The 26,578-nt window shown below is 43.8% G+C and overlaps 1 protein-coding gene across 3 annotated transcripts in view; it reads right to left on the bottom strand.

Moving 5' to 3' along the window:
- The window catches only part of PLCL1 (phospholipase C like 1 (inactive)), a 339,121-nt gene that overhangs the window by 299,830 nt on the left and 12,713 nt on the right, over positions 1-26,578 (bottom strand). The gene's annotated exons all lie outside the window — the stretch shown is intronic.

Here is a 26,578-nt window from a genome sequence, read left to right as displayed (position 1 = left end):
AGCTAGTGGATGGAACTGTGCACTGACTCGGCTTTTGACCAAGTTCTTCATTAAAGATTCTCGAGAAAACTTAGCAGTCATGGGATAAAGAGACAAGTACATGTGTGGACTGGTAACTGGTTGAAGGACAGGAAACAGAGGGTAGATATAAATGGAGAGTTTTCACAATGGAGGGAAGAAAGAAGTGGGGTCCCCCACGGATCATTACTGGGACTGGTGCTTTTTAATTTATTCATAAATGATCCAGAAGTTGGGGTAAGCAGTGAGGTAGCCAAATTTGCAGATGACACCAAACCTTTTAGGGTAGTGAAATGGACCTTGGGCCTGATCCAGCAGGGCTGTTCTTATGTTCTTACAAGCATGGGATTTTGCAGAAATGTTGTCAGGTTTGTATGGTTTAAGGAAGTAAGATTCAACATCCCAAAAAATCCAATATGGTGGCCAAAAACAAATATGGGGTCACAATATAAACTGTTAAAAATCATAAGAATCATTCAAATGGTGGCAAAGACCTGAGATTTGGCAGAAAAGTTATCAGATGTTTATGCTTTTAGAAAGCAATGTTAGGCACTCAAAAAAATCCAATGTGGTAGCTAAAAATCCAATATGGCATCTAAATATAAATATGGTGATGCAATATATAATTCATCAGAATCATTCAAACATTGATGCAGACCTGAGATTCACAGAAGAGATGTCAAATGTTTATTGTTTTAGAAGTAGCCTTAGGCACCCCAAAAATCCAATATGGTGGCTAAACAGAAATAATGGGTCACAATCTTAAAATTATTTAGTCATTTGAAAAGTGATATAAAATTGAAAAATATCATTAAGATTGTATGGAATGTATTTTATTTGATGGAATTGAGTAGCAATATTATAACAAGACATATATCTTCAGAAATTGAGCCAAAAAACCTTTACTCATAATTAACAATGCTTACATTGTTATATGGTTCTACTGAGTATTTATACGGACACTCACTTTGAGTGTCCATGAAGTCACAGACTAATTAGGGCCAGAAAGAAAGTGGACTACCCTTCTTCCACGCATTCACTGGGTGTGATACCATATATTTCGTGGAAAAGGCAAGAAGTCTGCATGGCGTGCATGGAATGTATTTGATGATGTGTCAAGTGTCTTTACAAAACTGAATTAGTGCCCAGCAGTTAGTGCCCAGACCAAGATCTCAACATCTTGGAGAGGTCTGTGGTAATCACGTATAGCTGTGCATGTGAATGATGCAAGACTGGAACTTTTTTTATAGAAAACAAAAATTCCATTTGATTACTTTGCTGATTGAGGATGCCCTCCTAACTGCACTCAAAATGGGCTACATACCAGGCAGGAATTGTATGGGGCCAAACACCAACCAAACATACCAAGTCTCATTGAGTGGGGATGGAAATAAGAGGAGGAACATGGAAAATCATTTGGACAGACTCTTCAACTCGTCACGGAATGCTGCAAGGAACTGGCAGAATGTGCCTGCAAAACTGATTGCAAATTTTCCAACATTCTGAAAAAATGTTTCAAAAGTGGCCTCAATTACACTGGATTATGTAGCTGTACATGCCTGTCTTAGAATAATTTGTCTTTGTTTTATTTCATTAATCCATTAAGTTAGCTTCACCATTTAAGTACTTTATTTTATTTGAATAGTTTTGCTCATAATTTATTCATAAATGATCTAGAAGTTGGGGTAAGCAGTGAAGTGGCCAAATTTGCAGATGACACTAAACTATTTAGGGTAGTGAAATCAAAAACAGATTGTTAGGAGCTCGAAAAGGATCTCTCCAAACTAGTGAGTAGGAAACAAAATGGCAAATGCAGTTCAGTGTAAGCAAGTGTAAAATGATGCATATTGGGGGGTGGGGGCGGGAAACCAGCTTCCAATATACACTGATAGGGTCTGAGCTGTTTATGATTGACCAAGAGCGAGATCTTGGGATCATGGTGGATGGCTCATTTAAAGTGTCAACTCTGTTTGCAGCAGCTGTGAAAAAGGCAAATTCCATCTTTGGGAACATTAGGAAGGGGGTTGAAAATAATACTGCTAATATCATAATGCCCTTATACAAATCTATGCTGTGGCTACATTTGAAGTATTGTGTACAGTTTTGGTCACCGTATCTTAAGAAGAACATTGTAGACTGGAGAAAGTGCAGAAGAGGGCAAGCAAGATGATCAGGGACCTGGAGCACCTTCCATATGAGGCAAGGCTACAGCATCTGGGGCATGGAGTAGAGAGCATGGTTAGAGATAAATTTTTCTCCCTCTTTGACAACAGTAGAACCAGAGGTCATCCCATGAAACTGATTGCCAGGAAATTTAGGACCAACAAAAGGGAAAAAAATTTTCACTCAGCAGATAATCTATGGAATTCTCTGCCATGGGATGTGGTGATGGCCACTAGCTTGGATGGCTTTTAAAGGGGCTTAGACAAACATATGGAGAACAATTCTATCAATGGCTACTAGTCTGATGGCTATGGGCCACCTCCAGCCTCAGAGTGGCAGAGGCAGTAGCGGCTCATGAATGTGCCGCTGAGGGGCGAGGCAAGAGGCATCTTTAAGGGAAAAGAAAGTTGCTGCTTACCTCTGCAACGTGCCGCCCAGCAACCCCTACAGCGGGGAATCGCTGCCACCACTCACCTGGCCGCTTGCAGGGGCTCGGCTCCGTTTATGCCAGGTGAGTGGCGGCAGCAATTCCCCACTGCAGGGACTGCTGGGCGGCAAGCAGGTAAGCATTGACTTTCTTTTCCCTTAAAGATGCCTTCCGCTGCCCCCGCCCCCAGCAGCGCATTCACGAGCCACTACTGGGCAGGGGAACAACAGCAGAAGAGAGTGCGTGCCCTTACCTCTTGCCTTTGGCCTTCTCAGGGGCATCTGGGGGGGGGCACTGTGGCAAACAGCACTAGATAGGCCCTGGGCCTGATGCAGCAGGACTGCTCTTATGTTCTTATAAACATGCAATAGAGCTGTGAGCACTGTTAATTATGAGTAAGATTTTTTTGTCTCGATTTCTGAAGCCAGATTTTACCATTTTTAACAAAAAATTCACCAAAAATCAGGGGGTTGTCCAATTTTATTCAGATTTACTGGGGGGGGGGGCTTCCACACATGGAAGGCATGTTTCAAGGCTCTATGAGCAACTGGTGATTTTTAGTGGGTTTTTTCTAGCACCTGCCCAAAAGTGGCTCCCCCCCAACTGCCCCCCTTTTCTGATTAAGAAATCCAGTATGTGGGACACAGCTCGCCCACCCATAAATGAACATTGTCACTTGCCCCCCATTTCCCCCCCTGATGCTGCCACTGGTCCAACCTGCTGTGAAGTGGCAGGCTGATGTGTCTGCATGTGAATAGATCTGCTGACTGGGCCATGAAAATATTCACTGGCAAGGAGGACTCTTTACATTGAGCAAATCTACTTGTGAGTACATGCACAATTCTAAACATAGCAATAGGAGGCTGGATGGAAGAAGAATATGACAAGTTTACTCAACTACCTCAAATCCTAGGGTTTGCCACAACTAATTTTGCCTGGATTAGGGACATTGGCCAACATGCTGCGCAGTAGTGGAAGGGTGGAAGAAGGGCTGCAAGCTTGCAGAGAGGCTGGGGCCTAGCTGTGTTGAAAGCTTCTTCTGTTGAAGGCTTCCAAGGGTTGCACAGTTCACAGCAACATATTCCTGGCAGAGAAAGGGGCTTTTGGAAGGTGGGGATAGAAGTGAAAATAGTTTCCCCTTCCCTCTCTTCCCACACTCAGCTACAGAAGAAGCCGTCAATGCAGCTAGGTCCCAGCCTTTCTGCAAGCATGCAGCCCTTCTTCCACCCTTCTATTGTTGTGCAGCATGAGAGCCAATGTCCCTAATCCAGGCAAAATTAGTTGTACTAAACTCTGCGAAAATTAATGGGATTTGAGGCAGTTGCAGTAAACTTGTCCTATTGATTTCCACTAGAAGTGGGTGTGGCTTCCCTTGCCTGCCTGGATTGAGATCATGAGTGATCAGCCTAGCCATAAAATTGCATTGGATTGAATTGTGCACTTTTGGTCCATTTATTTCAAAGAGACTTAGTTGCAACTAACTTCTGTTGGACTAATTAAAGTGTAGGAGGAGTGTATCTCGAAATGTACTCCAGTTTCCATTATCTTGGTAAGGGCAGCTCTTGTTATGCAGCCATCTCCATAGTCACTCACTGCTGGAAGTGAGTATTGACCAATGGTGGGGGCCCTACATGGGATGGAGTTTCTCAGATGATGGAGTCCACATGCAGCAGTAAGTTAGAGAACCCCCTAACTGTAGGCACCACCCACCCCCACAATGCAAGTTTCCTCTGGGGAATTATTAGTGCTATAGCCTTCTCATTTTGTTTGCATTATAACTATGAGACGTGAAATGTTACCTCCAATACTGAGTGGTGCAAATTTAGAAATATGAGCTCTATAAAATAATTTGTTGGGACCTTTCAGTTCTGCACTCCACATTCTGTGCTGAATTAAACAATTTGCATAACGCAAAATGACATTTAACATATCTAGCTATACAATGACATTAGGTGCTCTAGAATGATTAAGAAAATGAAATGTTTTGCTCTTGGAATATGCAAGCCAGTCATGGTAATGGGTTTTTAAGACATGCCTTTGGGATTATGGTCTGCCCTCAACTATGCATGTATAATCTACATCTCATTGTGTCTGATGTAGCAGTCCACTGTTTGTCTTCAGTTTCACTGATACAGCCTTCTATTGTAGTGATTAATGGAGTTTAAAACAGAATGGAATGGTTTTATACTTGATTTTTCTGTATTACAATATTGCTGTGTGTTTACATTAGGTTAGCTGTTTTGACAAGCTTTTGTTTGATATCATGTGTGAGCATCATGAAAAAGATGCTGATAGGACAAAATGTGTATAAAATGCATTGAATAAACTGTTTTCCAGATTTTGCTCAAGGAAGAAAACGGCTCTTAGAACCTTGAGGTATTACGACTAAGCATCCAACTTAGATCTGTGAATTTTCTCTTTAAATTTTTGTTTGAAGCTGCACAGGAGTGTTGTGTGTGTGTTGTATTTGGATTGGGATGCAGCAGGAGGGAGGGGCTTTAACTCTTTCTCCCATGCTCTTTTTTGTAATAAAAGTGGCTTCCCAGTGCTGCTACTTACTTTGTTAAGAAAAACTAATGTGAGATAAAATGGCCCTTACACAGTGCTGCAGAACCAATCGAATTCCTACCTCTATGGTTGCTATTCACATAAATTTAAGAGATAGATAGGAGATTCAGTCGCTGATTGGCCCTTGCTTGCAGGACTATTCCACAAAGCAGATGGGCAGTGGAGGTATGCTGCAGCCACATCTTCTGGGTAACCATTCCACATTTATTCCAATAGTTGTGTCATTCCAAACTTATAACAGTTTTATAGCAGTTCAAGGCTTCCCGTGATCGTGGGAATTATAATTTGTTGACGGTGCTGAGCATTCTATTAGATCCTTAGCCTCTGTCACAGAACTTCAGTTTCTAGAGTTCCCTGAAAAGGGCAATGAATAACTGTTAAGTGGGTTTAAGTCTGTGGTATAAATATGCCCTTCATTTCAATTGCTGCCAGCCTTATCTGTACACAGCCCAACTTATCTTTCCATGCCCTCTCAAACTATTGCAGGTGCACATGTGGCCAAGAACAGACAGTGAGTACTTGAGCAAAGAAGCAAGTAATTGTGTGAATTGGACCTCTGCCTCTATTAGTCACTGTAAGCTACAAGTGAAACATGAATTGGAAAAATACTGTGTCTCGCCCCCCCTTCCCCTCTGACATTCCTATAAATCATTGTTATGTTTAGCCATTTTACATCCTGTTCTCATGCCTTGAAAGTTTGTAAAGAGATTGTTCCACCACTCATAGGAACATAGGAATCTGCCATATACTGAGTCAGACCATTGGTCTATCTAGCTCAGTATTGTCTTCAAAGACTGGCAGCGGCTTCTCCAAGATTGCAGGCAGGAATCTCTCTCAGCCCTATCATGGAGATGCCAGGGAGGGAACTTGGAACCTAGATGCTCTTCCCAGAGCAGCTCCATCCCCTAAGGGGAATATCTTACAGTGCTCACACTTCCAGTCTCCCTTTCATATGCAGCCATGGCAGACCCAGCTTAACTAAGGGGACTAGTCATGCTTGCTACCACAAGACCAGCTCTCCTCTCCTGCTTGTAGTCTTCACAATAACTTTCAATGTTGTATATTGCCACTTTAAAAACAATTTCATTGGTAGTTACATAGCTTTAAGAGGCCTTGGCTGCTGATGGAAGCCCATGAGGTGTGCATCTTGAAAGCAACAGCTCAGCATTCCGAGTGTAATTGTTTGAGTGACCTGGAGCCCATTCTTACTTGTGAGCAGGCCCCCTTTCCCTACTCTGAATTATTCTTCCTCCTACGATGAGATAAAATAGGGTGAACAAGGTTGTTAACTAGGAATATGCACGAACCCGTTCAGAGGCCCTTTTACGGGACCCCAAACAGGTTCGAGAACTGGGTGGTTCGAAGTTTGAAGTCGGTGGGGGATCTCACTTTAAGGGCAGGCGAGCATGTGCTTACCCCTCCTTTCGCTTTCCCCCCGCCCGTGCCTGGTATTTCTCAAATCCTATGGGGGGGCAGCATACTTCCCTGCCGCCCCATTCACTCTTTGATCAGAAGTGACCGGAAGTAGCTGACACGCGTGCGCCAAGCAGGCGCAAGCATGCACAAGCATGCACACATCATGAATGCCCACGTGCCCACCTGACATGAACGTGGGTGTTCGCAACATGCATGTACTCACGCCCGCCAGGCGCCAGCTACTTCCGGCCACTTCTGGCCAAAGAGCAAATGAGGCAGCAAGGAAGTATGATGCCACCCCGTAGGATCTGAGAAATAATGGGCACCGGTGGGGGGGGGGAAACAGAGAGGGCCATTTTTACAAAAAAAATTTGAAAAATCAGCAAAATTCAGGGGATTGCCCAATTCTTTTCAAATTCATTACAATGGGCCCTGACCTCCCTCCCCACATGTATGGAAAGTTTTAAGGCTCTAGGACCAATGATTATTTTGTGATTTTTTTTTATTTCCCCAATGACCACTGGGGGGGGGGTGAGGAGAGAATCTGAATTTAAGTTGGAATTCAGATTTGAATTCAGAACCTGATCCAATATCACCAGAGCCCATAGAATCCGAATCAGATAGTGTAAAAATTTGCATCGGGTTGAATCCGAATTTTCTGCATTTTCAGGCCTATTTCTTACAATACATTTCTAACAGTGGAAATTTTTTCATCTCGCTGTGCTTGCCCAGTGCCAGAAAACATAATCCTTTAAACCAAATCTGTGATTTATATCTGCTGAAAACACATCATGACATTTTCAAAGAATTTTCAAACTGCACTCAGTCAACTGACCTGTCTTTCTAAATCAATGCTTCATGACTGAAGCTTTAGTTATCGCAAAATCCTTTAATACAAACAGGATCAAAGATTGAAATGCCTGAAAGATCTTATTGTTTGTGTCAGATTGGCAGGATTTTTCTCTTCTACTGCATAAGAAAACTGTTGTAGGAAAAGTCAGTGTGTTTCCACCATGAACCCTACATTCACACCCTACCAGACCACATTCTATGCGGCAACATATGCAAAAGAGCTTCAGGCTTGCACATCTTTCTCCAATACACACTGTATGTTTAGTATGAGCAAGGGCTTACACACTACATCCATACGTAAAGAGCCCCCTATACAAACACACACACCATCCATTTTTTCTGACAAAGATTATATGAGCAGGGTCTGTGCACATACATTTGAAAGCCCCAGCTCATTTATAACTCATTCATCAAAACTCATTCATGCAAGTCACCCTACCCCACTGTTAGAACATGATCATCATAGCTGTGGGTGAAGCAGTCTTTAGTCACTGGGGAGAATACAGAAAACCCGGACTACAATCCAGATAGACTGAAGTAAATGAATAAAGTTGGTTTAGGGCTGCCTTCAAGTACTAGTACTGATGCTAGAAAAGTGGTAAGGGAACTTGCAAATGGCCTCACACAAAGCAAGTGTGACATGTCAATGAAACTCAAGTCCCAAAGGTTTCAGATGGATTAAGGCTGCAGTCCTATGCATGCCATATTTAACAGTAATTTCAACTGAACTCAGTGGGACTGACTTACTCTGGAGTTACGTACAAAGGATTGAGCAGTCAATTATTTTATACTAGGGCCACAGTGTCCCTCTTACTTTCGCAACCCCATGTGCAGGCTGTGAAACTCGGGGAGAGATTTCAGAAATTCTTTTGGGGGGTGGAGGGGCAACAATGGTACAGCCATGAAACTTGTTGCCAGCATCAGTACTCCTCCCACAGGCCACAGATTTGTTCCCCTGGAATCCTCATCATCCCAATGTAGGACTGCTTGGAAGCTGGGGGTGAGGAGAAGGGATGGCTGCTAAGAGGAGTGCTGTTGGTGCTGCCACTGCAAAAGCAAAACACACGTTGCTCTAGTAAGAACTAATCAGCCTACTTTCCTTTCACTGTCTCTACCAGTGGACTAAATTTGGTTCAAATTGAGGTCCGCAAGTTAGATCTCTTGCACCTCATATGTCCATGCATCCACCACCTTGGATCGGGTTGGATAGCACCATTACAAACTACACTGCTGAAGTGTCCCTGTGTGTTACTACAACTGTACCAAATTTGGTTCAGATTGGTTAGACAGTCCTCAAGTTAGTGTACTTGCACCTCAAAAGTTCACACGCCCACCATCTTGGATCGGGGTGGATGACATCATTGCAAACTACACCATTGGGGCATCCCTATGGGTCCATACAGCTGTAGCAAATTTGGTTCAAATCGGTTAGACTGTCCACAAGTTAGTGCATTTGTGCCTCAAAGGTTTGTGTTCACCATCTTGAACTGGGTTGGATGCCATCATCACAATCTACGCTGTTGCGGTGTCCCTATGTGTCCCTACAGCTTTAGCAAATTTGGTTCAAATCAGTTAAGTGGTTCATAAGTTAGCCCACATGCACCTCAAAAGTTTACGTGTCTGCCATCTTGGATCAGCATGGATGACATCATCAGAAACTATGCCATTGAAGTGTCCCTATGCGTCACTCACTGCAACTGTACCTAATTTGGAGCAAATGGGTTAGACAGTCCACAAATTAGCCAGCTTGCACCTCAGATGTTCATGTGGCCGCCATCTTGAATTGGAGTGGATAACATCATCACACACCATGCCATTTGGGCATCCCTGTGTGTCCCTACAGCTGTAGCAAATTTGGTTCAAATTGGTTAGGCGGTTCACAAGTTAGCCCCAAAATTTAAATATCTGCCATCTTGAATTGGGGTGGATGACATCATCACAAACTATGCCGTTGAAGTGTCCCTATGCGTCCCTACAACTGTACCTGATTTGGTTCATATTGGGTCCAGGCGTCATGAAGTTGATAGGGGGGACACACACGGGGACACACATGGACACACACACACAGAAAGCTGGGTGATCTCATAAACCTACTGGAAAGTAGGCTAAAAAGTGCATCAGGAAGCTGTTTTACCACCACCATCTCTTTTCTCCAAGAACACTGAGTTCACTGTTCTCATCGAACAACATTGTGGCTCAGCTTTATTTTAAACATGGATAAATGGGAAAGGGGGGGAAATATCAAACTGATACCAAGTAAAAATAGAAGGCAATGAATAAAGGGAGGGGGAAGTGTCATGAAAGAAATCAATCACAATCAGTTATGGTGTGGAGAAAGTAGATAGAGAGACGTCTCTCTCACACACACACACACACACACACACACACCACTAGAACCATTATTGGTCATCCAATGAATCTGATTGGCTGGAGATTTAGGATGGACAAAAGGAAGCACTTCTTCACACCATGCATAATTATTTTTTAGCTGCCACAAACTGTGGCATTGTAGCTAGCCTAAATGGTTTCAAAGAGGTGATTAGACAAATTCATGGAAGAGAAGTCAATGGATGGCTACTAGACTTGAAGCCTATATACAGATGCAGAGGCAGGATGCCTCTGAGAGAAGTACCAGTTGCTGTGGGAGTCAATATCTGAGAGAGGCTATTTCCTTCCTGTCCTGCTTGTGAGCTCCCATCCTTGTAGCATCTAGCTGGCCACTGTGGGAAACCCAACGCTGGACTTGTGGAACTTTCATTTGATCCAGCAGGGCTTTTCTTGAGATGAAGAGAGTTAAAACTTCAGAACAATATAAGAAAGATGGGGATGAAGCCACTCTGGGAAGAGCAGAAGGTTCCAAGTTCCCTCCCTGGCATCATCTCCAAGATAGGGCTGAGAGAGATTCCTGCCTGCAACCTTGGAGAAGCCACTGCCAGTCTGTGAAGACAATACTGAGCTAGATAGACAAATGGTCTGACTCAGTATATGGCAGTTTCCTATGTTCCTAAAGAGATCAAAAAATAGGTAGGTAAAACTGCATTACAAATGTGGGCCCCTGTGCCACACCCTTGTATACAAGTGAGTCCTTCAGGCTGCTATGAAACATGCTGGATTACATGCATGTTACAGATTTTAACTTGTGTAGTTCAGCCTCATGCCCTTCTGGAAGATAAATGCTTAGACTGGGATATCATAACCCACAACAATGAGCTGGCACTGCAGGAATCCAACTGATGTTATAGGACATGTGCTTTAATGTACTGGTTCATTTAGCCGCAAGATAAACAGAATAGGCAAACGTGTTTTTTGTGTGTTTTTTTTTTTTAAATTAAAAAAATGTTACAGGAAAGAACATAATGAGTAAACTTTGACCCTTTGGTTTCCGCAGCACTGCAAAGGCCAAGGTTATCAGCACTGAACAAACTCATGGGGAAGTCATCATACTCCATTAGCTCAACTGTCATTTTAATCAAGGAGGCACTGAAGCACAGACTACTGAATAGAGCACAGACTGTTTTAGGGACTTTGTGTTCAGAAAGAGCAAAGGAAACACCTTCAAAGCACTAGGTTAGACACGCTGCAATATATCACAACAGAGCGACAGCCATGCAGTTCTCTTGTGCAACATGGCCCCCTCTCTCGATTTCATGCAGCCTCAAACAAGAGGCAATTTCCTTAATGGGCACTTAATGCCAACAAGCAGAAGGTTTCCGTTTTGAATTCCCGCTGGTACTATATCAGGCAGCAGCGATATAGGAAGATGCTGAAAGACATCATCTCATACTGAGTGGGAGGAGGCAATAGTAAACCCCTCCTATATTCTACCAAAGAAAACCACAGGGCTCTGTGGGCACCAGGAATCGAAATCAACTTGACAGCACACTTTACCTTTAATGCCCAGATGATTATGCAAGTCATACCCACTTGCCTAAATAGGGCTGATCTAAGCCACCCACCCACCTACATCCTCGGAATTCCACAGGGTAAGCCAGAGATTCTCAACGTTGGGTCCTCAGATGTTATTGGACTTCAGCTCCCATAATCCCTAGCCCCAGTGACCTTTGGTTGGGGGTTATGGGAGCTGAAGTCCAATAACATCTGGGGACCCAACGTTGAGAATCCCTGGTGTAGGCAACAGTGACTGGAGGAAACAGCTTTAGGGTTTAGTAGCGGGTTTGGTTTAGGTTTTTGGATGCTGCCACTGCATATGGAACTTCAATTCTTATGTTCTTATTTCTACACAAACATTGTTCATCCTGTACATTTGTAAACCAACAAATTAGCACAAATAAATAAGCTGATTCAAGTCACAAGTATTCATATTTCTGCTAGAAAACACAATTTGTATTCTGCAAACATAAATACAGTCCAGGTTACCACTGGAAATCCTCTCTCCCTCAATACTAGGGAATATTGTAACCTGCATTCTTCTGAGGTATGATATCCTGGTGGCTGTTATGAGACACACTTCTGTCACAAGTGAAACACGTAGCCCATTTTCAGATTTCTACTTGTCTAGATATCTTGGACAACGAGCACACAAAGTTTCAACATTCTCATTGTCATGAAAATGCCAGAACCATTTTGATACCAATATAACACTGAACAAATCAGCAAGTGAATAAGTTTATCCCAGATGTCTTTATATATGTAGTGCAATGGATAGCGAAGTACCAAGTGGCATCATTCCAGCACCAAATTAGGAATTAAATATGTTTACTGAGCTATTCAGAGCTCGGAAAAGGAATTTTAACAAGGGGGCGGGAGGGAAATCTAACCCAAAAGGTACAGTCAAACCACATCAGGCAATCTGAAACAATTAGTGCACTAACTGTGCCCTATTTGTCTTCTTGCCTGCCGCTTTGGTTTTGCTGTCTTCTTGTTGATCTGATGTTTGATTTTTAAACTTATTGATTTTGCTTTAATCATTGGTTGCATACCATCTTGAGTGCTTTAAAAAATAGAAAGTTTATGTTTTCAGATAAATAATAAAATAAATAGCCCTCTTGTACGTCCAGTTATGCATTCCTCAACTTTCAGTTATAAGAGCCTAGACTGTTAAGTCTTTTTTTCTCTGGTGGTGGTGGTGGGGGGGGTGTTTAAGGACCACAGCCTTCCACTCTAGTATGAATCAGCTGCCTTCAGTTCCTCTTCATCTCTGCTTCTGTGCGCACCCAGCTATCATGGCATCCATCTGTAGGTTCTCCAGCACCAACCAGTAACTGACTGAACAGCACTTTGAGGAGTACCACTTGCCATCTACTCCCCTTCATGCTCACTGGTGTTGGGGAAGGGGTACTGAATCCTCCTCCCATTACATCATGACTTTTCAAAACTTGTTAGTCAAAAGCTCTGATCTGTTCCATCTCTCCCTTTTTCATTTCAAAGGTCTTTCCAATTGCTTTCTGCGGTTAATAAATTCTAGGCTGATGCTTTGCGGGAAGGAGAAGACAATCTTGTTACAGTTTCATGTTAGCAATAAATTAATTACCAGATATTGGAGGGGAGAAAGATGGGTCTTGCAATTGTTTTTCAATAAATTAATTGCTGGGCATTGAAGGACAGGAAGAGCTTCTGGCTGAAAAGCTTTTTATAATAGGTGCTAAATATTAGATGGAAGGGCATCAGGAAAAATTACTCAAGGAAGACATTAATACTTTATCAATATTTTTACCGGCTAAAGAGAGAAATTGCTACAACCCTTTCCTGACCCAGTAACAGGATGCAACATAGCTCAACTGATTCAATATCTCACCTAGCTGGAAAAAATATGCCAATAAGAAAAACATCAAGTCTGTCCCACCATAAACTTCTTTGATCACAGCAAACTTGGGCCATTATTTACAACCTGTGGGATAAGGCAGTTAAGACAGTAAATCTCTAGGCTGTTCATCACCTCCAAACAAATCTCAAGTAGAGGCCCCAGAATGTATACCTGCATATGAGGAGGCATGTGGGGATTTTTGTTTTTACTGGAACCTTCTCCCAAGGAACCTTCTTCCTCTTGTTGCACAGAAGTGAGTTACAGCATGATTACATCTGGAACCACCACAACCCTCCCTGACCCCCTATTCCTTCCCAACTGCCATGTTAAGGACAGATCCTGTGTGTTTGGTACTTCCCTCACTACTAGTATGCCCAGGTCATCAGGCAGCCTCTTGAAAAAGAGATTAGCATGGAGGAACAACAGAGGAAGTGGGCCACAGCTGAGTGAAAGAGCATCTGTTTTGCGTGCAGAAGGTCCTCCCAGGTTCAATTCCTGTATCTCCAGGTAAGGCTGAGAAAGACTCCTGCCTAAAACTCTGGAGAGTTGCTGCCAATATAGGAATATGATAAATAAATCAGTGTAGACAATACTGAGCTAGATGGACCAGCAGCCTAACTCAGTAAAAGGCAGCTTGCTATGGTTCCTAAGTAAATGGAATCAGATACTCAAAAAGAACGTGGAGGGGAAGTAACAGTGCTAGCACTGCAGATTCTGCATATCTGGGCTGGTTTAAGTCACTCCACCATCCCACATATCTAGCACAATTTAATTTGTGAACTGGAGCACTGTAATCACTGGCTGGTCTCCTGTAGCAATGGACTGAACATAAGCCCTCCCATACACCAGGCACTCCTTGCACCAGACTCACATTCAAAGAATGTGAATGGGGCCTCCAGACCAATGCTTCCTTATGCAGAAGTCCCATTCACTCAACATCTGCTCTGAAAAACAGGAAGGGGGAATTGCTCAAATAGAGCTTCCATGTCACTGCCATGAAGTCCCAGCTCACCTGTTCAGTTTTTTGGGGTTTTTTTAATTGTTGGAAGTAGAAAGCTGCCTTGTACCAAGTCAGACCATTGTGTTCTGTGGGGGCCACTCGCTCCCCACTTGAAGGACCTTTGAGCATGATTATAAAGCAGGCAGTTTCCCCAGAGTGTCACAACCACAGGCTTAAGTCGGAATAGAAAGGTTGCTTTATTGAATACCAATAAGAGACTCGACTAAAATGATAACAAAGGGGATTCCCATGTGACTTGAACACTCTGGTGCACACATGTGCTGGCTCAATGCTTTACCTCTGCTTATACCTATAAAAGTCAGTCTAAGGCTGAGTCTGCCAGAAACGGCGAAGGATAACGGTGTGTGGGGGGGGGAGAGAAGCCAGAGAAAAGGAAACGGCTCACCTACCTAGCTGGAGGGGTGGCAGTCCCTTCTCTGGCAGAATGCAAAGGCAAGGGCTGGAACCTGCCTCTGTGACCTGGGGGAGAGGGAGGTCAATGGGGTCCACTTATGCTGATTGCAGGAGGCTGCTGCAGATCAGAAAATTGAACCCGGGAAAGGAAATTTCCTACACTATGAGAGAAGCTTAGAGGGAAGAGGATGAGCTGGTTTGAGGGTGCTGGGATCCTACTAAGAGAAAGAGACAGGAAGGAGACTATGCAAGTGGGCCCAGCACAAGCACTCACAGATACACTCCAGAAAGGGGGAATCGGAGAGAAAGGACAGGTCCCAGGGGTGGAGGGAGTGGGGAAGTCCCCTACACAACCTGCTTTCAATGTGACAGAGGAGCTACTGGGCTCCTTCTTTGCTGGTTTCCCTCTGAGGCTCCTAACCACAGGGAGGACCCTGCCTTCTTCCTGGACCACTTTGTGGGCGGGCAGGCCAAGATTACATACCTCCTGGAGGCCCACTTCTGATCCTTGTGACAACTGGTCCATCTAGTTCATCATGGCTTCACTGATTAACACCCCCCCCCCCCAGGGTTTCAGGCATGGGTCTTATCTTTCCCAGCCCTACTCAGGGATTTCAGGGGTTGAACCCAAGGCTAAGATGCATCCAAAGAATGTGATCTACCATTGAGCTACGGCTTCCATGGCTGCTCCATCACATAAGGACCAGCAGTGGCAATGTATAAACCAGGTCTGAGACATTAGAATACAACACCATATACCAATTTCTAGAAAACAAACCACCCCAAGTCCCCAAACTTGAATCATGTTGGCTTGAAATGTTAGTTTTGTGGATTGCATGTTCCAGAGAAAAAGTCAGGTGAGGACAGGAAATGAAGACTCTAGCAAGGGATTTAATCACTTACTTTTATTGCCCTGCTGCAAGGTCCCACTAAATTGGATAATAATTCTAGAAGGAAAAGAGAGAGAAAGAAGGAGGGGAAAGAAAGAGTCCAAAAATAGCAGGGCCATTGCAGTATAAAAACAAATGTTCCAGCAATTAAATTCATGAGGTGAAATGATTTGGACTGTGGCAAAGAGAAAGTTATTTCAAGCCCCTGACATCATTGAAGCTGCATGAAAGTTGGAGCATTTCTCATTCCGGTCTACTGGAAAGAGAATGTTTGTGTCCCCCCGTCTATCAGCTTGTAATAATAAAAGCACCATGTGATCCAGGTTTTCACACAAAATACTGCTGCAGTCAAATACTAATTCTTTGCTCTCTTCTGCTAAATGGAGAACATCAGCATTATCCCCCAAAAGGCAACAAGTCAAAGGCACGAGCGACAACCTCAAAAGAAGTCTAATTCTGAAATCAATTGTTGAGAGTTCTGCCACTATAGCTATATTTATCTCACTTGCAATTAGTATGCAAACATCCCATTAACTTCACTAAATGGAATTCTGATTAGAAAGCCAATTCTTCCCAGCTATATGGGGATCTGCAACCTAGCGGTATATGCACAGCTGCAGAGCACAGAGTTTTCAGAATGTGGCTGTAGACATCAAGCTCAACAAGACCTTTTACCTTTCTTTCTCTGTGCTCCTTCATAGTTCCCATTATTCAGACTGGCTGAAGGCCACCATGTGGCTCTGCCCTACCACACTGCATGGCCTTGGGCAAGCTGCTATTATTAATTATTATTATTATTTTACATTTATATCCCGCTCTTCCTCCAAGGAGCCCATAGGCTCCAATTGTCCCTATTTACAGGGACAGTCCCCTATTGGAATCTGTCCTTGGTGAATCTCTGTCCCTATTTTTGCCTCTTGATGATCTTGTTCAATTATCCTCTTGTTCAATGACTACTAGTCTGAGGGCTATAGACCACGTCCAGCCTCAAAAGCAGGATGCCTCTGAGTACCAGTTGCAGGGGAGTAACAGCAGGAAAGAGGGCATGCCCTCAACTCCTGCCTGTAGGCTTCCAGCAGCATCTGGTGGGCCACTGTGTGAAACAGGATGCTGGACTAGACGGGCCTTGGGCCTGATCCAGCAGGGCTGTTCTTAATGTTCTTCATGTGAGTTGCTGAAGTTGTCATTCTTCAGCATATAAATGGGCGCACAGCACATAACAGTCTTCAACAATGTGTAAGTGGATGAGAAATGGATTCCACCAGTTATGTGCTGTGCACTGCATCCTGCTTTAGTTGTATATGATATGTCCACACCCGATCTGCTGGTGGAGGATGTAGGCAGTAATCCTTGGTATGATGATTGGTTATTACAAGTTATTGTGATCAGTCAGGAACAGATTTTCCTTTTTCCCTAAAGACTGAACCAGAAGTGAATCCTGCCCTGACCATCAGACAGTGACCTCTAGGGATCAGTCACTCAGCACACGGTGACCGGGACCTAGAGGGGCCTTGAGGCAGGAAGTGAAGAGGTTCTTTGTTCTCAGCAGCTGGAGCCAGGCAGGGGAAGCAACAGATTGGCTGGCCAAGCCATGGCAGCAACCAGGAACTCTGCAGAGGCCTGAAGTCTCTAACACGGTTTTGGTGAGTTCAGGGAAGAAGCCAGGGCTTGGCTTCAGAGAAGGGTTTAGCCAGGGAACCATGTGTTAGGTAGCTGGCATCAGATTTCTTTATTTTAGTACTTTGCAGATCCTTACAACTGGCCTATTGTGTTTTATCTGTAACATAAGAATGTTGTACCTGTACCCTTTTTATCCATCCAGGGCACTGCAAAAGTCTCTGTAACCTTTAAAGGTGCTTTTAAAGGTTCCTTACAACTGGGGGTGCTTTTTGAATTATCTTTGCAACTGGATAAGCAAGATTTTAAAGTGTACCACTCCAACTATCAACTGGAGTGCTTTTTGGAAGTATTCTTGCAAGTAATGAGTGCTTCTTTTTCATGTAACTGAAGCTGCTAGAGCCTCAGACCAAAGCAGTCTGTAGTCTTTTGAATAAAGTTGTCTCTTTTTATTCTTTGTAATTTCACCTGTCTCTGAGTGGATTTTTTTTTACTCAGGAAAAACGGGTTTTACTCTGGTGCAGACACACCTCAAGGTTAATTGTTCAGCAATCTACCAAGTTTTCTCACCACATGTAGGCTGCATGTGGGAGGTTTTTGTATTTTTCCATTTGGGTAAATGAGGATGAGAGTTCCCTGGACATTCACCCAAATGTGGGGGGGGGGGGCAAACTCTCTAATAATTTGGGTGTGTTGGCAGTGATTACCAGGACAGCCTTGTTGAGCAAACATGGCGGGCATGAATCAGCATTTTTCTCTCCAGGTGGACTTGCTCTGAGACAACTAGGCTTAAATCCGCCATTCACCAGTCCCCATTTATTACACAAGTGATGCCCCATGTTCATCTACAAAACATTGGCTGGTAAAGACTTGTCTTTGGAAGGCAGGTGCCTCCAGACAGAGACCTGATTTGGTAATCTGGAATAATGAGGTTTGCATGTACTTTATTACCTGCTTTCCATTTGTGGCATTCTTATTATATACCACACTTCCCAGGCCGTGTGGCTAAACCACCTATATACATTCACAGGCATGTCCCTATTTCATCAGTGAAATATTGAGTAGTATGCTACTGCCTCCCACCACATAAAGTTTTGATATTCCAATCCTCAGCACTTTGACAACTTCACATGTTTCCCACCAGTACTATGTCTACTAAGTACTATATCTACTATATCTGGTAAGAATAACTGGCAACCAGTTCTTTAACTGCAGCTAGACTACTCTGTGTTGGGATATGCAACAGCTACAGCATAGAACAGTATAAACATAATCTGCAGTAATGCCAGAGGGCACACTGTAACAAAGAGTCATGAAGGGAAAGAAAGAGTTTCCTTCTCAGGTCCTCCCTCTGTTCTGTAGTTGATTGGGGTATCTGGATGTTCCCAACACTTCTGTTTCTCTCCTTCTTCTTCCTGTCTCAGAGAGGTTGTGTGAATCAACATGTTTTTGCACTGACCTCCAGGTGCCTTTTGTGTGCCCTGTAACAGTAAAGCTCTGTTAAACTTCCACCGGTGTTTGCTCTGTGCTCTGTTCAGGCAGAAAACACGCTCTGCAACACTCTGTTCTATAAACTAAGCTTCCAAACAAACAACTGAAGGGGATGCTGAGGAAACTACAAAGAATCCATCTTAAATCAGCAAAACATCCTGGGTAACAGGCGGTCCACCCATTCAACCATCACCACCCTCGGACTGAAGGATTATTCCTCAGACACATTATTCACCCCATCTCATCCTGGCCACTTTTAATGAGACATAAGTAAAGTAACCTGAATAATTTTTTCTTTAAAATATACACCTATTTTGCAGTTTAATCTTAATTCATCTAAGAATAGGCCATTGAACCTTATTGTGGGCCTAATCTCACAATAGAAGTATCTTTGCCCTCTCCCAAAACCTCAGATAGCAGCTCTTGGAAATATCAAACTAATTTCCTCCTTGATCTCAGACCTGACCCTGTGCAAACTGAAGCCACTGATATAGACTCTCCCAGATTGTGCAGAGAGCGCCAATGCACACACAGCTTGTACACACATGGACAGAACCACCCACCCAGTCTCTGAAAACTTGTTAAAAACAAGACCAGCACCAATGTTTTTTAAAAATCCTGCCATGAATCCCTTTGCAAAAAGATGTATAGAAAGATGACCCTTTTCAGAACTGTAACTTTACCCCAAAAACCGGATCAGACTAACTGGAGTAGTAAAAACACCCAAGTGGAATATATAGTGGGGAAAGAGAAGTTGTTTAAGTTACTCACAAATCTTACTATCCTACAGGCAGATCAGGATGGTTACTAAAAAGTCAGTGCTAGCCTAAAGCAATGCATTCTGGTTAGATTTGGGTGCATTCAGATTTAGAAATGATAATATTAGGACTTTCTTCACTGGCTGGTAGATAAGCAGAAGATGCAAAAACACTGTATCCCTAGATAATTGTACAAATTGTTTCATATTGCTGTACATTCATATTGTTACCATAAGCAGTAAGACTGCACAATCAAATCCTTCTACTGCCTTTCAGTAACAGCTAGAGAGAGAGAGAGAGAAATCAGGGTTGCTCATTCTTCAGCATTGGTCTTTGGAGTCTCTAGGAATCAGCATCCATCTCCTTCAGTAGGTCACTACTAAAAGCAATCCTGTAGATGTTATAGCTTGATATTGTGAGGAAAACATTGGGAGAGAAAAGAAATCCAGAAATAGCTCCTGCCAGAGTTAGCAACTCCATCAAAATAAGTTGTAAATGTCAGTTTGGCAGTTAAAATATCAGCACAATATAAACACAACAGAACTTAGTTCAGCTTCAGTGGCACTACTGTTTTCTTCCCCAAAATACTTTATAAAAAAAAAAAAAGAATCTTATTACAGCCGTGTCCTCAGCCTATATTACTCAGAAGAAAATTCAAATGTAATCAATAAGACTCACTACTGAGTAAGCATATTTAGGATGAGATGTCAATCCTACACACAAATACTGTATTGCATTTATGCCAACCACGCAATGATTAAAGGCAAATCTCTCCAGTCTCATACCCATTCTTCTGTCTTCCAGCTAGCAGAACTTGCTGAAGATTCCGGAATACCAAGCATCAAGAGAACTCAATGTTGATTGGATATGTGGCAGCTTTGCCAAATAGCCTCCAGCCAATTGGAGTCATACAGCCCCTTCACGTTAGAATTTTCTAGTTTGTTTTATGTTTTGGCGTGGGGGCCACAAAAGTAATGATCAGAAGCCCTGGACTGCGTGGAAGGAGCCCACGCTGTATATCCTCCCAAAGCCATTGTTGCCCTTACATCCAGGAGCAGCTATGCTGCAAACCTAATGTGCAAAGAAGCCCACAAATGGGTTTGAGAGCTTTCCAGGGACTAGAATGCTGGCTTCAAATTCTGAAGATGTGAGGGTAACATTTCTTCTCAGTCACATAAAGGATCAGGCTGACATAGCATACAGACCCTTGGCTCACAGGAGAAACACCAGGCTGTGTATTAGCCCACCCCAAGTGTTTAATGTTCTATTACGGGATGAGACCATAGCTCAGTGGCAGAGCACCTGCTTTGCCTGCGGAAGGTCCCAGGTTCAGTCCCTGGCATCTCCAGGAAGTTCTGGGAAAGACTCTTGCCTCAAACCTTGGAGAGCCACTGCCAGTCAGCGTAGACAGTACTGAACTAGATGGACCAATGGTCTGAGTTGGTATAAGGCAGCTCCTTATGTTTCTTTGCTCCCTCCAAGGTTCACCAGAACAGGAAATTTCATCCAAGCACCTGGGGGGTTGCAAGGTGTGGCCGGGCTTCTGGCAAATGATGGCTACATGTTGCGGAAGCCAGCACAAGACAATCCTGGACAATTTGTTGAACTTTCTTGAGCCTTGGTTTTTGACCTATACACGTGGAGAAACGACCACCTACTTTGCAGAGCAACAAAACACGGACAATGAAACAGATAAAAACCAGATGTGCATACTGCTGGACAAAGCGCTAAGTTATAAACAACAACAACAGCCTATCAAAGACTGCCTTTGGCAGGAAGAATAATGCTGTATTCTCTGCTTCATTCCTTGCTTAAAGCACCAACTGTATTTGGCAGATGATCCATGCTCTACTTGTTCTCTCTACAAACAGAGGAGAATTCTGTCACCTTAGGTAACGTAGGAATCTAGACAGAAGCACAAACAATGTTTACCCCTGAGTGAAGTATAAATCCTTTGCCCTATTTCATTGCCCAATTAGGCAGTAAGACATGACAAGTGCTGCCAGTAAGATTAGATTTTAGCACTATTAGCAAGCCAGAGGAAGAAAAAGTGCAGCAAGCAAAACACTTTAAGGCTAAGCAGCCACTTGAGAGCCAGATTTGAAAAGAACCTTCTACTAAGGCACAGTGTGGAATGGATTACTGCGACTGGTGGCTAAACCATAAGTTGAAGAAAATAAAAGTCAGTGTAGACAAGTCTGACATCATGGAGGACTAGCAACCAAGGTGAATGCTCAGAGGTATGCTAGAAAGCCTAGTTGAAGAAAATCTAGCCATGCCAAGTTTACGGAGAGAAGTGGTGGCAGTTAAAGAAGCTGATCTCTGGGAGGAACAGCTGGCTGCCACTGCTAGGCAATGGAAGGGGAAGGACATTCTCCATCATTACCAGAAACTGATGGGAGTGGCAGTGGAGGTGTCTCAGTCAGTACTGTGCAAGTGCACAGCTGCCAACGAGCAAGCCTTTCCCGGTGTGAGCTGCTGACATCAATGAGGGCGGCTGGCCAGTCTGCAACTACATCACTGCATGGCACTGACTGAGGTTCCATCTGCCCAATCACACACACCTACCTCAGTTTCTGGTGAAGTGCTGCCCTGAAAACTCTTTCTGACACTGAAAACAGGAATCAGGTCTACTGCTGCATCCTGGGGCAAATTAAGTTCTGCAGGGAGGAAATCTCATGGGAAAGGAGCAGATATGGGCCATATTTTAAAAGTGGCTGCAGTGGTCAGGTGCCTTTGTCCAAGTTAAGTATGTGCATGATGGTTCTCTCATAAATCCAGAGACGGATCGAGTGTAGTCAAAATGGGGAGAATCCTATGCACTGCCTTTAGCTTCTTGGAGGAAAAGTGGGATAAAACCAACCAAAAGATAATAGATTATTTACTATAGGAACAATGTTAACTAACTTTATATACAGCTGAATTGATTCGTTTTCACTCAGCATCACTTTCACCACAGTAACCAGATAGAATCCGAAGTGACATGAAAGCTATGCACCCCTTTCTTAGTTAAGACAGGAAGCTCTTCAACCTGATCATCCCCTAAAGGATATTGGGCTGGCCTGAACAATATACCCACCAACCCCTCTGTATCATGTGGGGGAGTGCATGTCTCCTCCCATCCCACACCCAGCACCCTGTTCCATCACACAATCACGTAGGTTATCTGAACTGCCCCTCAACATAAAAACATTAAAGATACTGTAGAAGTATTTAATATTACTTTAGTATTTAATGAACATTATTATTAGTATTTAGCAATTACTTAGTATCTGGAGCATGGTTTGAATTAAATGCCCCCCCCCCAAAAAAACCCACTGATTTTTACATTCATAAGCCACCTTTCACAAACAGCTTCCAGGTGGCATACAACATGGACGGGCCGGGGGTGGGGGGGATGTGACAGCAGGATAGTGCACCATGGACAGGGGAGAATGAGTGCGCACACAGTCCTCCCCCACATGATGTGGAGGGGCCAGCATACAGGTTCAAATTGGCCTATTATTTTAAAGTACATAGAATCAAGCAATTTAAAACTTACGGAGTTTGGACTAGTGCTTCTACGTAACTAGAGCAAAATAGATAGCTTTAAAACAGAAAGAAAGAAGTTTATTCAGGGAATGTGAAAGTTAATATAAATCGGCTGCACCTATCTGTCCATGGGAAAGGGGAAAATATATGCATGTAGGAAACATCGTATGCGCCAGAATAGCCAGAGATATCCCTTTTTATGCAGGGGTACAGATTCTCCCACTAAGCATTTGAGTTCTCCTCTCATTTTACTTAATGTCCCCCGCCAAACCAAATAACCCATGTCTTCAATCCCCAAAACATATTTTTCTCCCCTCAGAAATTGTCATTTTCTCCCAGAAAAAAGGTTAAGCAAGGAGTTGCTCCTCAAGCTTTACCACTGTCTACACCCCTGTTTTGACACAAACGGAATCCTGAGACTTGGATGTAGTTTAGAACCAATCCAAAACATTTTTGGTTACATTTTAAACTTGGACATGCCTTTCAGAAGTAATGCGAAACACTTCCTTGTGTAAAATTGCCCTATCAGCAACCTACCCATTGAAACGGTTTGCTACAAATGCACAAGAGAAGGCAATGTGCAGGGAGGCTTAACCAGGGGCGTAACTATAATAGGGCAAGGGGAGACAGTTGTCTGGGGGCCCACTGCCTTGGGGGGCCCCCCAGAGGCAAGTCACATGACTGACTCCCCCAGCCGCCCGTGCTTCCTTCAGTTGTATTCATCCTCCAAAACTGATGAGAGTGTTAAGACCTGGAACTACCAGAACAGCATGTCTTTCTCTAGTACCATTAAATGACTTGCATCGTCCACAATTGACAAATCCTTAAAAAAAAATTTTTAGGATGATGTTCTATTGTGGCACATAGGTTATATATATATATATATATATATATATATATATATATATATATATACACACACATACACATATATACACACACACACACACACACACATATATATGCTTTTTGTTACCACTGTTCAGCCTCATATTAAGATTTCTTCACTTCATGAGCTGAGCTTCAGTGGGGGGGGAGCATTTTAAAATCTTGTCTCTGGGCCCACTCCAACCTTGCTACGCCCCTGGGCTTAACCGCTACTGTTGGGGAATGAAGTTAAGCTGTTTCACTTCAACAAAAACCGTATTCATACATTTAAAAAAAGCCACTGCCCACACAGAGTCAAAAGCAGGTAGGGAGTCCTGCCCTGGTGCTGTTCCTCACCCCCTCTCTCAGAGGCGTATCTAGGGAAAATAGCGCCTAGGGCAAACACTGAAATTGCGCCCCCTGTCCAAGCATCTGACACCCATCTTTCAGATAACTTTACCATAATATCAGCTGAAAAATACAAGTCAGGCTCGTTAATCTTTTAATATTTCAAAAACTATTTTAGCAGTGGACTTAGCCAGACCAAAAAATGCTGGAAAACTACACATTTCAGTATGCTGGGGCTCATGAAATACCCAAATACTATGTGGAGGTGTACTTGGAAAACTAAACAGAAGTGCCTGTCTAATTCTCTACTATGGATCTACTAGCATCACTATTACATAAGTTTTAAAAATAAATGGAGAATTTAACTTTTCCCAGATACTCTGAACATAATTAAAGAATATGCAGAGTAAACTGTGTCACTGCTTGGAATATATTCTAGTCTTTCAGAAAGGCAGTTAAAATGAGAGAAAGAGAGCAAGAAACTCCCAGTGGGCCTTAATATTAAGGATTTCACACTGATTCAAAGACAAATTCACCATTAATAGCCATATTAGCAAGACATCACATTTAACTCACTTATCACAAGAAGCAAAGTAAGAGCAAATGAATACAATCCTAGCTCATAAGCATCAGCTCAGTATTCACAAGCCCTGATTCTCTGTACATAGTGCCAATCTGAATATGTGTACAGTGACTTATATTATATATTATTATTTTTTTACCTGTAGCCCCTTCGGGGGGCTTCCTAAAGGCTGGGGGGCTTGCAAAGTTTCCTCCTCCCCCCATTGGCCTCTAGGGCCTTGCAGGGACCATTTGAGCATGTGCAGTGGCCATTTTTAAAAATCTTTTTTTAAATGGCCATTGAAAACAAAATGGCCACCGCACATGCTCAAATGGCCTCTGCAAGGCCTGGCATGACCTAGGGCCTCACAGAGGCCATTTGAGCATGCACAGTGGCCATTTTGTTTTTGGCAGCCATTTTTTTTCTAAAAATAATTTTACAAAATGGCGCCCCCCTTCAAGTGGCGCCCAGGGCACGTGCCCTGCCTGCCCTACCCCTAGATACGCCCCTGCTCTCTAGCCACTCACAGCATTTGGGTGCTCAGGGGGTGCTTCCATGATCACCAGCCATCACAGTTACAGTGGTGTTTCCCTGTGCTCCCAAACGCTGCTGTAACCATGAGCAGCTAGAGAAAGGAGGTGAGTGACAGCACCGGGGCAGGACTTCCTACCCACTTTTAACTCTGTGAGCAGGGTGTTCTGTTGTTTTTGAAATCTGAATGGGGCTATAGGGGCTATCTGAACTATGTTGTCAGAGTAACAGCAACTTCTAAGTAGACCTTCTGCATCTGGGCTGAGGGCCACTGCACACATGTAAGAGTGTCAGAGAACACTGCTTTCAAACACGATGGGGAAAGCAATCACTGCATACTACCCACATTTAATGTACATTGTCCAGCTATTATTGCATTTAGCCTAGAATCTGTGCAACAGAGCAAAACAAAGAGAAAAAAGGGAAAGCAGTCTCTCTAGACTCCCCATAGCCATAAGGCTACCCCTCAGATGAGGGCACTGGGTGATTTCCCCACCCCATTATAACTGCATTGCTTAAGGATCTATAACAGGCCTGCACAACATATGTCCCACGGGCCGCATGAAGCCCCCGAGGCCTTTTTTCCTGGCCCATGGGGCTATTTCTCCTTCCTCCCCCGCTGCTTAAAAAAAAAGTGTGGGTGTTCTTCCTTACCCTCCCCCACGGCAGCAGCAGCACACAGCGGCAGAAATCAGAGCGACACTTGGGCCTGCCATTTGGCCCGGCGTTGCTTCCCAACTGCGAGGCACGCCTGCGCTGCGCAGGCGTGTTTCGCAGTTGGAAAGCGATGCTGGGACAGATAGCAAGCCCGAGCGTTGCTCTGAATTCTGTCACTGTGCACCGCCGCCACGGGGGAGGATAGGGAAGGACACCCGCAGCCATCTCCTCGGCCACACAGCGGCTGGAATTTGAGGGGGGGTTAAGCAGCAGGGGGAGGAAGGGGAAATAGCCCCGGGGGCATCTCCTCAGCTATGCGGCGACTGGATTTGGGGGGGCGGTGGCGATGAGATAGGAGGCGGTGGTGGACAGTGGCCCCACGAGGGAGTCCAGTGGCGGGGGCAGGCAAAAATGGCAGAGATGGAGGGAGCCCAGCGGGGAGAGAAAGCGTTGCCGAGGGGCAGGGAGGAAAAGCTGTTAGTAGCGGAAGGAGAACAGGGACCTCCGGAACAACGGGGAACGGACTCTCCCCCACCAAGACTGCTCCATTCTCTCTCTCTCTCTCTCTCTCTCTCTCTCTCTCTCTCTCTCTCTCAAGCCAAGCCTCCTGCTACATCCTTTCCATCTTCTCCCTTCTTTTCCAAAATTATAAGAAGAGCTTCTCATATTTTTTTCCCTTAAAAGTGTTCCATGTTATGTGTGAT

Source organism: Hemicordylus capensis, chromosome 1 (genome assembly GCF_027244095.1).
Source record: "Hemicordylus capensis ecotype Gifberg chromosome 1, rHemCap1.1.pri, whole genome shotgun sequence".
Taxonomy (NCBI): domain Eukaryota; kingdom Metazoa; phylum Chordata; class Lepidosauria; order Squamata; family Cordylidae; genus Hemicordylus; species Hemicordylus capensis.
The sequence above is the reverse complement of the archived record's forward strand: the minus strand, read 5'-3'. Positions and strand labels throughout refer to the sequence as shown.